Source organism: Nannospalax galili, unplaced genomic scaffold, assembly GCF_000622305.1.
Source record: "Nannospalax galili isolate Female #2095 unplaced genomic scaffold, S.galili_v1.0 scaffold28, whole genome shotgun sequence".
Classification (NCBI taxonomy): domain Eukaryota; kingdom Metazoa; phylum Chordata; class Mammalia; order Rodentia; family Spalacidae; genus Nannospalax; species Nannospalax galili.
The window spans coordinates 2,320,229-2,331,613 of NW_008359594.1; the positions used below are offsets into that span (position 1 = coordinate 2,320,229).

General features: G+C 38.5%; 1 protein-coding gene across 9 annotated transcripts in view; it reads right to left on the reverse strand.

The window, feature by feature from the left end:
* The window catches only part of Nrg4 (neuregulin 4), a 218,543-nt gene that overhangs the window by 103,588 nt on the left and 103,570 nt on the right, over window positions 1-11,385 (reverse strand). For 2 of the 9 annotated variants that reach the window (XM_029558818.1, XM_029558817.1), the window contains one exon: window positions 3,771-3,915. The exons of the other annotated variants lie outside the window; for them this stretch is intronic. The gene's annotated coding sequence lies outside the window, so the exon portion shown is untranslated. The remainder of the gene's footprint in view (window positions 1-3,770; window positions 3,916-11,385) is intronic. 9 annotated transcript variants of the gene reach the window in all.

An 11,385-nucleotide genomic window follows, 5' to 3' on the forward strand; every position in this document is an offset into this window, starting at 1 on the left:
GGTTTCCAACACATTTATTTCAGTTACCAACTGTAACTACAGTACCTCTTCTGATCCTCCAGCGTTGCATGACATGGGTGCACCTACATACATGCAGGCAATATACTCATACATATGAAATAAAAATAATTTTTAAAAAATTTAAAAAGTTCCTTATAAACCACATAAATTATATGTAATAACTTGAAGAAGTTATAAAACTGAAAGAAGGCAACAGCTGTAATAGAACTCACAACATCTACCATGTCCAACTTGAAATTATGCAATTCATGAATTTTACTAATATAAACTACCTGAAAACTGTGACAAAACTATTTTGTTTAAAGTAAGGAAAGTTAAGTTCTAAAAATTATGCTTTAAAATACGGATGAAAGGCCAGGCATGGTGGCACATGTCTTTAATCCAAAAACTCAGGAGACAGAGGCAGGTGGATTTCTGTGAGATTGAGGCCAGCCTAGTCCAAATATCGAGTTCTAGGCCAGCTGGGGCTATAGGGAAACCTGTCTCAAAAAACAACCACAAAACATGGATAAACTTCAAAAACATGATAAATGAAAAAAATCAGGAACAGAAGAGCACAGATTTGATTTTATTTATATGAACTTAAATAACAAAGGCAAACCTACAGCTATAAAGTAGATTTCTTATTTGCCTGGAACTGGAGCTGGGGATGTAAAGTAACTGCAAATGAATATGAGGGATCTTTTTAGAGTGATAACAGCTATTCCAAAATTGGACAGTGGAAATGGCTGTATAATTCTGCAAATGTACTAAATGTCACTGAATTTTACACTTATAACAGGTGAACTTCATGGTCTGGAAAGTATATTTCAACTGTTGAAAACAAAAGAATGTAGAAATAGATTTCATGAATACAGTAATGAGTTCCATTTGGGGCATATTAAGATTTTTGTTTAAAGACTCGTTTTTATTTATGTGTCTGGATGCCTTTGTATATGTCATGTGTGTGTAGGTGACCACAGAGGCCAGAAGAGGGCATCAGATCACCTGGAACTGAAGTTACAAGTAGTTATGTGTAGCCAATGTTGAGGCTGGGAACCAAATTCCGGTCCTCTGAAGAGCGGCAACTGCTCTTAACTACTGAGCCATCTCTTCAGCTCCTTGAACATACTAAGTTTTAAGTGCTACCAGGACATGCAGGAGATATTTGAAAATGCAGATAGGGAAACGATTGCATTTAGGAAAACAATCAAATCAGAGATGAAAATCTCTGAACTCCAAAGTCTATACGTGGTTATTGAAGCCATTTATTATGCACCTATGTGACACAGAGTCCATGGGCTGATTCCTGGAAAACACTATGCATTAATGGCTGAAGAAGGGTCAGGGAAACAAGAACAAGAAAAAGAAACCACAGTCGCCCTTCTCAGAGGCAAGCCCTTTTTGGCAGATTTCTGATGTTTACCTCCATAATTCAGCAAGCATATATTCTACATTTCTAGATCTATTACTCTAGACAAGATGTAGATCTTTATTATGGAAAATGAAGTTTTAGCTCTCTTTAACCTTTCTTTATTCCAACATTTAATAAATGACACCCCTTATTTCTCCTCTTGGTTACATTTGTGATGCTGAATGAGGTTATGATAGCCCTTTAATATCTTCTGGAGGGTTGGCCCCAGGACCCCTTGCAAATACCTAATTCCATGGGCACTTAAATCCCTTATGTAGAATGTCACAATAGTTGCGTATCTCCTATGCACATCTCCCTGCATACTTTATTTAATCTTTTCTGGATTACTTACAATACCTAATATAATGCAAATGCTATGTAAATACTGGGAGTAGTGTGTGGTTAGGAAATAGTGACAAGAAAAAAATACATATATTCAGTATAAATGCAACTTTTTGCCTGTATATTTTAGATCCACAGTCAATTAAGCCCTCTGGTTGTAGAACCCATCAACCATGGAACCCATTGGGTATCGGTGGCCGACCGTAGCTCTGTCTTCACAAGCTGGGTCAGCTCACAGCCTGACTCCATATCACATGAAGTAAGCAACAGTACCACCTTTCCTCTCCCATTTCCTTCTTCATTAGCTATATCTTGACTCTTACATCATCAAAACTCTGAATGTTTATATGCTGCTCTATGTCCCTAATGAAGTCTTTCATATTTTGCAGTTGATTTACTCTAAAACTTGAGAAACGATAAAAACTACTTTTTTATTGAGACTAATATTATTCCTGACAGATCGTATGCAGGAATAATCAGTCTTTCTCTGATAAAAGATTCTCTTTTCTTACCCTCTGTAAGATGGTTTAAAAATCATTCCACATTTTAACTTGCATCTTATTTGTTTAACATTTTTCTTATACTTTTTAAAGGTGAGAGACTAAAGAGTGATGTGCTTTATCATAAATCACAAATATTAGCTTCTTATTCATACTATTTGTTTCATGCATTCTCCTTTTATTTCTTAAGATATCAATTCTTCCAAAGCTCTCCTACGTCCTGCTTATATCTAGACTGAATGTTCCCTAGAATTGCTACTGAACCGTTCAAGCTGTTTTCCAAAACCTTCCTTCACTGATCTAAATTGAGTCCTGGATCCCGTCTTCCATTGGGTTTATTCTCTGATTTTGCTGGAGTTGATCAAGTAACTTTTTGTAACAGGATGCAGTGGAAACTTTGAGCTCCTGCATAACTAATGACATCTTTGTCTTTACACATGATAGTATTTAGCTGGTCATATTAATGCACACTGAAAACAATTTTCTCCCAATTTGGATACATACTGTACCATTACCTTTCAGTATCCATAAATGTAGCTGCACCAGAAGTCTAATGCCAGTCTAGTCACTAAGACCTTGTAAGTTACCAGTTTTCTCCTCTTCCAAGCATATGTAAGATCTCTATTTTTGCCCAAAGTTCTATAATTTTACAAGAATGTTATCTAATCTTATCTTCAGAAAAGTTTTCCAAATAGTGCTAGATAGTCATTTGGGCCCTTCCTAGCTGAAGGCGTGTATTCCATAAGTTTAGAAAAATTCACCCATTATGTTTTTCTGATTTATTTTCCTGCATTATAAAATACCTATAATTCGTATTTGAGGAATTCTAGGTTTATCTCCTTTACATATATATGTTATCATATAAAATTCTTCCATTATAAAAATGTCAGTGTTTTAGTAATTTTTTTCCCACTGTACCTTGCTTAATTCATGCCACTGACTTTCACAAAAAGTTAGTGATACTTTTAATCAATAATCTTTATTATCTTATTCCATGGCTGTAATTAAGGAATAAAATGACATCTCAAGTCTTACACAATATACCAGTTAGAAAACATTTCTAGGTTCTGTTTTGCTCCTGCCTTTCATTACTTCCAGGAGTGGTATTTATTTGCTATCTGTGTCTTCTCTTATTAAAGTTGCTTTTTCCTCAGCCTTAGCTGGCTGCTCATATTTCTGAGTTGTTTATTCTTGGTTGACTATTCTAGATAAGAGGTGTGGATTCCTCTGATGTTGTGTAAGAACATCTTTCCAGTAGATCTCACACCCTGAGTGGGAATAGGATTAGGTACCCTGTGTACCTGGGTAGAACATTTGACTGGCAGGTTTATTTTCAGGAAGAGCTGGTAAGAAGCCCACTGAAGACTGAAGAACTACTGGATGACAGAACGAGAAGAACCTTCTTTTAGAGCAGAGTGCAAACTGATTACATACCCAAGGCGAGACTGTTTTTATATGCTTGGGTGAGAGCTATTATATATGATTTGAAGTGTTCATTAGAGACAGGATCTCACCTAGTCTGTGTTGGCCTGGAACTATGTAGTTCAGGCTGGCCTCAAACTGTGGCAATCCTCTTGCCTTATCCTCCTAAGTGCTGTGATTATAGGTATGTAATGGATGTGAGGAGGGCAGCCTGGCGTATATGTCCAAGGGGAAACCCTGGCAATTCAAAAAAATATTTTATTAAAGGTTACAAACAAGTGTTAAAAAGCACACAGAAATATGTCATACAAACTGCTATGGCTTGAATGTTTGTACCCCTTAAAAACTCATGCTAAAACTTAATTTTCGATGACACCATATTAAGAGGTTGGACTTTTAGGTGACTGGGTCAACAAGGCTGCTCACTCATGAATGGGACCAAGGTCTTTATAAGAGACTTCAAGGCTGGAGAGATGGCTCAGCAATTAAGAAAGCTTGCTTTTCTTACAAAGGACCAGAGTTCACTTCTCAGCACCCATGTTGGGCAGCTCACAGTCACTGGTGACTCTATTTTCTGGGAGTCCAGTGACCTCTTCTGGTTTCCATTGGCACTTGCACTCACATGAACACACACACACAAATAAATAAATTTTTTTTAAAAATCTTTTTTTAAAAAAGAAGAGACTTTAGGGCTGGAGAGATGGCTCAGTGGTTAAGAGTACTGACTGCTCTTGCAGAGGATGCAGGTTCAGTTCCCAGCACCCACATGGTGGCTAACAACCATGCATAACTCCAAGGGACTGGAGGCCCTCTTCTGACCTCTGTGGGCACTACATGACGCAGGTATGCTTACATACATATAGGCAATCCACTCATACATATAATATAACCATGTGAGGACACTATGCTTCTCCCTTCTCCCCTTTAGAGGACGCAGCAACAAGACACCAACTTTGAAGCAGAGAGCGGTCCTCACCAGATACAGGACTCACAGGTACCTTGACATTGGATTTCTAAGTCTCCAGAACTGTGAGGAATGTAGTCACATATTGCTTTTTAATAGACATACATTCTGAGAAGTATGTCATTGGCAATTTCATTCCCATGAGAGCATCATAGCATGTACTTACACAAACATAGAAGATATAGCCTATGTGGTGGTTTGAATGAAAATGTCTCCTATAGGCTCCAAGTGTTTGGACATTTTGTCCCCGGATGATGGTGCTGTTTTGGGAGGTTTTAGAAGGTGTGCTATCCTGGAGGAAGCATTTTGCTATAGCATTATGAATTAAGACAGAAATCCTAACTTCATATGGTTTAAAAGAATCTTAAAGCCTCTTAAAGCCTTGCTGGATTTTGAGTTTCTCTCTTGCTTCCTGTGCCTGCTTGAAGATATGAGAGCTTAGCTTCCCGCCTCCTCCAGCCACCTCTGCTGCCGTGCCTCCATGTTGGCAAATGTAAACTTGCTTACATTCCTTTCCTTGCCAAACTTCACATTGTTTGTGTCTATCTTTTCTTTCTTAATGTACATATAAGTAAGAGCAATGAACAGTAGCCTGTCACAGCCTGACTGATGTCCTGCCTTGAAGATTCCTCTGCCAAACAAGTTAGTCCATTACTTTTGAATTCTGTCTCAATCAAGTTCTCAGAGCAGGATCAAAATGAAGCCAGATCCTTTTCATAGTCAATAGCCTAGTTCGAGATAGAGTCATTGTTACCCTCTGAAACCTCATGAGTGACACCTCCAATAATTTAATTTATCTCAGCATTCTTTCTTTCCAAGTTCCCATCAAAATAGCCCATTGTGCTCAATTCAAGCCGAGATCTGCGAACTCTTTCACACTCCTCCCAAAAAAACTAGTTCCAAAAGCCTATGAACCACTCAGTCATGATTATTACAACAATGCCCCAACTTATGATACCAATTTTCTGTATCAGTTACTTTTCCCTTTGTTGTGACAAAAATACCTACCAAAAGTAACTTCAAGAAGACAGGTTTAATTTTGTCCTACAATTCAAGAGTATATAGCCTATCATGGTGGGGAACTCATGGTGTCGTAAGTGTGATATGACTAGTCATAGTGCATAAGCATTCAACAAGTAGAGATGAATGTTGGGCTCAGCTCATGTTAACCTTTTTATTCAACTTTGGACCTCAGCCCTTGGAATATTGTTCCTCATGTTTAGGGTAGTTCTCCCCTCTTTATTTAGTCTAATCTAATCTAGTATCTTCATTAGAGATATACTTTCAAAATTAACATCACAAGTCATCAAAATTATTTATGGATTCTAAGTACAAGTCCTTAATTAGATATGTTCCAGAGGATCCACTTACCCAAGAAGTCACATTTTTTTGGAGCCAAGCAGATGAAGTCCCTCACATCCCAGGGAATCAGAGCTCTGGCATTCATTCATACAGGCCATGATGTCTATTCATATAAGCCAGGCAGTCATAACATGCCCCCTTACTTGGCACTGAACTAGCTCCTCATGGTTCAAGCTGTTAAAGTACCTCATCTTTGGAGAATGAAGTCATTCTCTGTGCTATTTCCTGTATCCCCAGGTCCAAGCCACAACTACCATACCTTGGTCCTCGCTATTGGTGCACCCTGTCTTACAGAGCCTAGAAAACTGTGTGTCACCACTCAAGGTCTAGAGTCACAGCATCATGGTATCTCATCCCATGATGAAGCTACAGCTGCCACTGTGTTCTGTTAGTTCTAGTTCCCAGATTGCAGCTACAACCTCTGAGGCCTGACACTCTAAATTACTCCTCCTGAGCCAGCCAATATCAGAATGACAGCTAGACATGGGCCTGAGTCTGCAGGTGTGTACCTCGGAGGAGCAGATCCTAGTTTAATAGAAGAACTATATTTACTCATGTGTTGGAAAGTGACATCACATCTCAAGTCCCAGGTTTTGTAGTAGTTTTGCAAAAGTGTAAGCCTAATGAGTCTATAGCCACTCCCTAGAACATGTGCCCTGGATGTTGTGGCTGCCTATGGGCCCTATCAATCCCAAACAAGAAGAAACCCCCTCAATAAAGATTCCCCACTATGAGGAAGACAAGAACAGGAGAATCCTCTAAAGCTCTTGCTCTAATAGCCTATGCAAATTCCATCAATGGCCACACACTCTTGTGGCCTAGACCACTAAGGTCTAGGAACCACAGTCACAGTTAACATCGATCACAACTGAAGAACCTGCATGGAGACTATACTGCTGCACCCACATGGAACCAGAGATACCATACTTTGCCTCACCAGCTACCACAGTGATCCTGCACAGTAATGTTTATTGCAGCATTATTCAAAATAGCCAAAACATGGCATCAGCCCAAATGTCCATCAATAAATAAATGGATGAAGAAAATGTATGTATGAACAATCATGTTATTCAGCTGTGAGGAAGAACGAAATTATGACATTCACAAGAAAATAGATGCAACTAAAGACCATTAAGTCAAGCAGAAAAGCCAGACTCAGAAAAAAAAACATCATGTTTGTTCTCATACACAGAATCTAGATTTAAATTTACACACACACACACACACACACACACACACACACACACAACATTAAAGTATAAAAAGAGAAAGTAGTCTCGGTGGAGGGGAAGGCAGGAACAAGAAAGAAAAATGGAACTTATTTGTCATGAAAGCAGAAGGAACAGCTTCAGGAAAACAAAGGGATCAGGAGCTGGAGAGACAGCTCATGGGGTAAAGTACTTGCCCCCAAGAGTTCTGATCAGATCGGACAAGAGTTCCGATCCCCAGCACCCATATAAATGCTAGGTGGGACCAGTGGCCCTTCTGTAATCCCAACACAGGGAAGGTGGAGACAAGGGATTCCTGGAACAATCTGGCTAGCTGGCCTACCTGAATCAGCGAGCTATGGGTTCAAGTGAGAGACCCTGCTCAGTATAGTGATCAAAGAAGACACAAACACCAACCTCTGGTCTCTGCATGCATCTACATATGAACATGCATGCACACATATACCACAATACATTCACAGGGAAAAATTTTAAATAAAATGGACCAGTAAAAAGGGGAAGGGCAGTGGGTAATGTGAATAAGAATGACATATAATAAAGGCCAGGTGTGGTGGCGCATGTGTTTAGTCCCAGTACTCAGGAGGCAGAGGCAGGTGGATCTCTGTGAGTTCAATTGAGGTCAGCCTGGTCTACAGAGTGAGGTCCAGTCCAGCCAGAGCTACACAGTGAGACTCCCTCTCAAAAACAAAACAGAAAAATGACATATAATGATATATATGAAAACAAAACAACAAATCCATTTATTTGTATACTCACAGAATTAATGGAAAAAGAATATTTAAAGGAAGCTATGAATGACTAAAACTAGTTAAGAATACAGGATACAAGGTCAATACACAGAAATCAAATGAACATATTAGCTTGACTCCAAAGATGGCCAATATTAGCTCCTTCTGCCTCTTTTGTATATGTCAGTCCATCAATCTATGAAGTCTATCTTCAAAACTATGATGCCTTATGACATTTCTGAACAATAAATATAGTAGAAGTGAGTCTATGTCAGTTCCAGACCAAAATTTGGCCTGAATCTCCCACCTCACATTTTATACAAAAATTAAATTATGGTAGACCTTAGACATAAATATGAAAACTAAATCTCTTCAGGATCTAAAAAACACATTGGAGACTATCCTTCAACTTTGGTTAAAGCTATCTCAGGGTACAAACAGTATTAACTATTAAAGAAAAAAAGTCATTTAGAAATCATGAAAATTACCAATTTCTCCTCAAAGATGCAATTCAGAAATAAAAGGGTTAATCACAGATGTAGGCAAAATATTCATAGCACATATATCTGACAAAGGACTCACACACAAAAAAAATTAAAAGGCAGCTGGAGATATGGCTCAGTAGTTAAGAGCACTTGTAGCTCTTGTAGAGGACCTGGCTGTGGTTCCCACACCTACATGGTGGCTCATTGTCGACAGCTTGTAACTCCAATTCCAGGGGATCTGACACCCTCTTCTAGCATCTGTGGGCACCAGGCATGCATGTACACATGCAAGTACACATACATACATGTAGGGAAGTACTCACACACATAAAATAAAATCTTTTTAAAAATGTAAAGACTTTACTTCTATAATTAAAATTATTGAGTTATCTATTTTATGTGTATGAGTATTTTGCCTGTGTTATGTAAGTGTACCATGTATGTAGAGTGCTCAAAGAGGCCAGGTGAGGGTATCGGATCTCCTGGAACTGGAGTTAGGACAGTTGTTAGCCACTATATGGGTGTTGGGATCCAAATCGGGGTCCTCTTTGAGAGCAGCCAGTGCTTTTAATCTCTGAGCCATCTCTCCAGCCTGTTTTTATTATTTTTAAATCATGTGTATATGTGTATGTTTGTGTATGGGTATGTGTACATGAGCACAGGTACCCATGGAGGCCAGAATCATCATATCCCCTGGAGCCAGATTGTAGGCAGTTGTAAGACACCTGATGTGGGTGCTGGGAACCCAACTTGGGTTTTCTGCAAAAAAACCTCAGAGCCATCTCTCCAGCCCCTAAAGATTTCTTATAAGTGAATAATGAAAAATAATCAAGCCAAATTTTAAAGGGTGCAAAAGTTTTACATTTCACATAATGTATTTTAAAGTCAACAAAGCATATTAAAAAGGTACTCAGTTCAACAGCTACCAGAGAAGGACAAATGAGAAGTATAATTCAGTATCACCATACAACACGAGAATAGCCAAAATTAAAAAAGATTGATAATATCAACCTCTAGCAAGAATGCAGAGCAACTGGTGCTCTCCTCTATTACTGGTGGGAATAGCACAACTTTTGCAATTTCTGATAATATTAAACATTCACCTACCCTATCACTCACCTTAAGATATACTCAAGAGACTGGGGCTGGAGAGATGGCTCAGTGGTTAAGAACACTGACTGTTCTTGCAGAAGATAAGGGTTCAAATCCCAGCACCCACATGGCAGCTAACAAGTGTCTGTAACTCCAGTCCCAAGGGATCTGACAGCCTCTTCTGTCCTCCACGGGAAATTGCACGACACGGGTGCACTTACCTACATGCAGGCAATACACGCATACACATAAAATGAAAATAATAAATAAAAAAATAAAAAAAAAGATATACTCAAGAGAAATGAAAGACTATGTCCACAAAAAGTCATATTGATTCACACCTGGCATGTGTAATATACCAGGAATGTCATCAGGATTATGCACATACAAACTGTGGTAGAGTCACATTATGGAATAGCATTCGGCAATTTGAAAAACCAATAAAAATGATAACATGGATGAGTTGTTAAAAATGAAACTTGACCCTAATATTTCACCCTGCAGAAAACTCAACTGCAAAAAAAGACCTCATTATAAAACCTGAAATTCAGAAACTGCTAGAAGAAAACATAGGCAGCACCCTTCAAGATATAGGCGTAGGAAAGGACTTTCTAAATCAGACACTGGCTGCTCAGACACTAAGGTCAACAATCAGTAAGTGGGACCTCATTAAATTACAAACTTTCTGTACAGCAAAAGAAACAACTAAGGAAGGGAAGAGGAAACCCACTGAGTGGGAGAAAATCTTCACAAGCTACACTTCTGACAGAGGATTAATATCCAGAATATACAAGAACTCAAAAAAGAAAGAAATAAGAAGATAAATGACCCAATAAAAAGATGGGTGATAGACCTAAACAGAGAGTTCTCGAGCAAAGAAATCAAAATGGCTAAGAAGCACCTTAAAAAGTGCTCAATATCCTTAGTAATTAGAGAAATGCAAATCAAAACCACTTTAAGATTTCATCTTACCACAGTCAGAGTGGCTAAGATAAAGAGAACAAAAGACACCAAATGCTGTGAGGATGTGGAGAAAGAGAACTCTCATTCACTGCTGGTGGGAATGCAAACTTGCATAACCACTATGGAAAGCAATGTAGAGAACCCTCAAAAAACTAAAAATGAGGGGCTGGAGAGATGGCTCAGCAGTTAAGAACACTGGTTGTTCTTGCAGAAGACCCGGGTTCGAATCCCAGCACTCACATGGCAGCTAACAACTGCCTGTAACTCCAGTTCCAGAGGATCTGATGGCTTCTTCTGTCCTCTGCGGTCATTGCATGACACAGGTGCACTTACCTACATGCAGGCAATATACTCATACACATAAGATAAAAAATTTTCTTTTCATTACAGCTTTAACATATTCAGTAACACATTCCAGAGCAAGTATACATCTCTTTCAAAGGTGGCTATAAATTTTTAGGTTCACAGTTGAATTAATACAGTCATACAATATTGAACTCAGTATAAACTCTGTAAGACATAAAATTGTATGAGTTTTTGCTCTTTAAAGATCTCCATTTCATTTTAAGATATGCTGTTTTCTACATTTTTAATGCTATAACATGTATTTGCACATGTGTCTTTAATCTCTATGTATCTGATTATTACTAGTCACGGTCGATTATACTTGGCTCCTTAGTACCTGAGTATGGATATAAAGTCATCAGGTAGATTTCACTGGTAATGTTTATCACCTCTACTATTTAACATGACATAAAGTTTTATGCTTCCTCCTCAAATATAACTCATTTTTTAAAATTTGTTGATTTTTTGTGTGTATATCACACAGAACATCCCAAACCATCTTATTCATCTATACACCCACTTCCCAGATGGCACCCTCC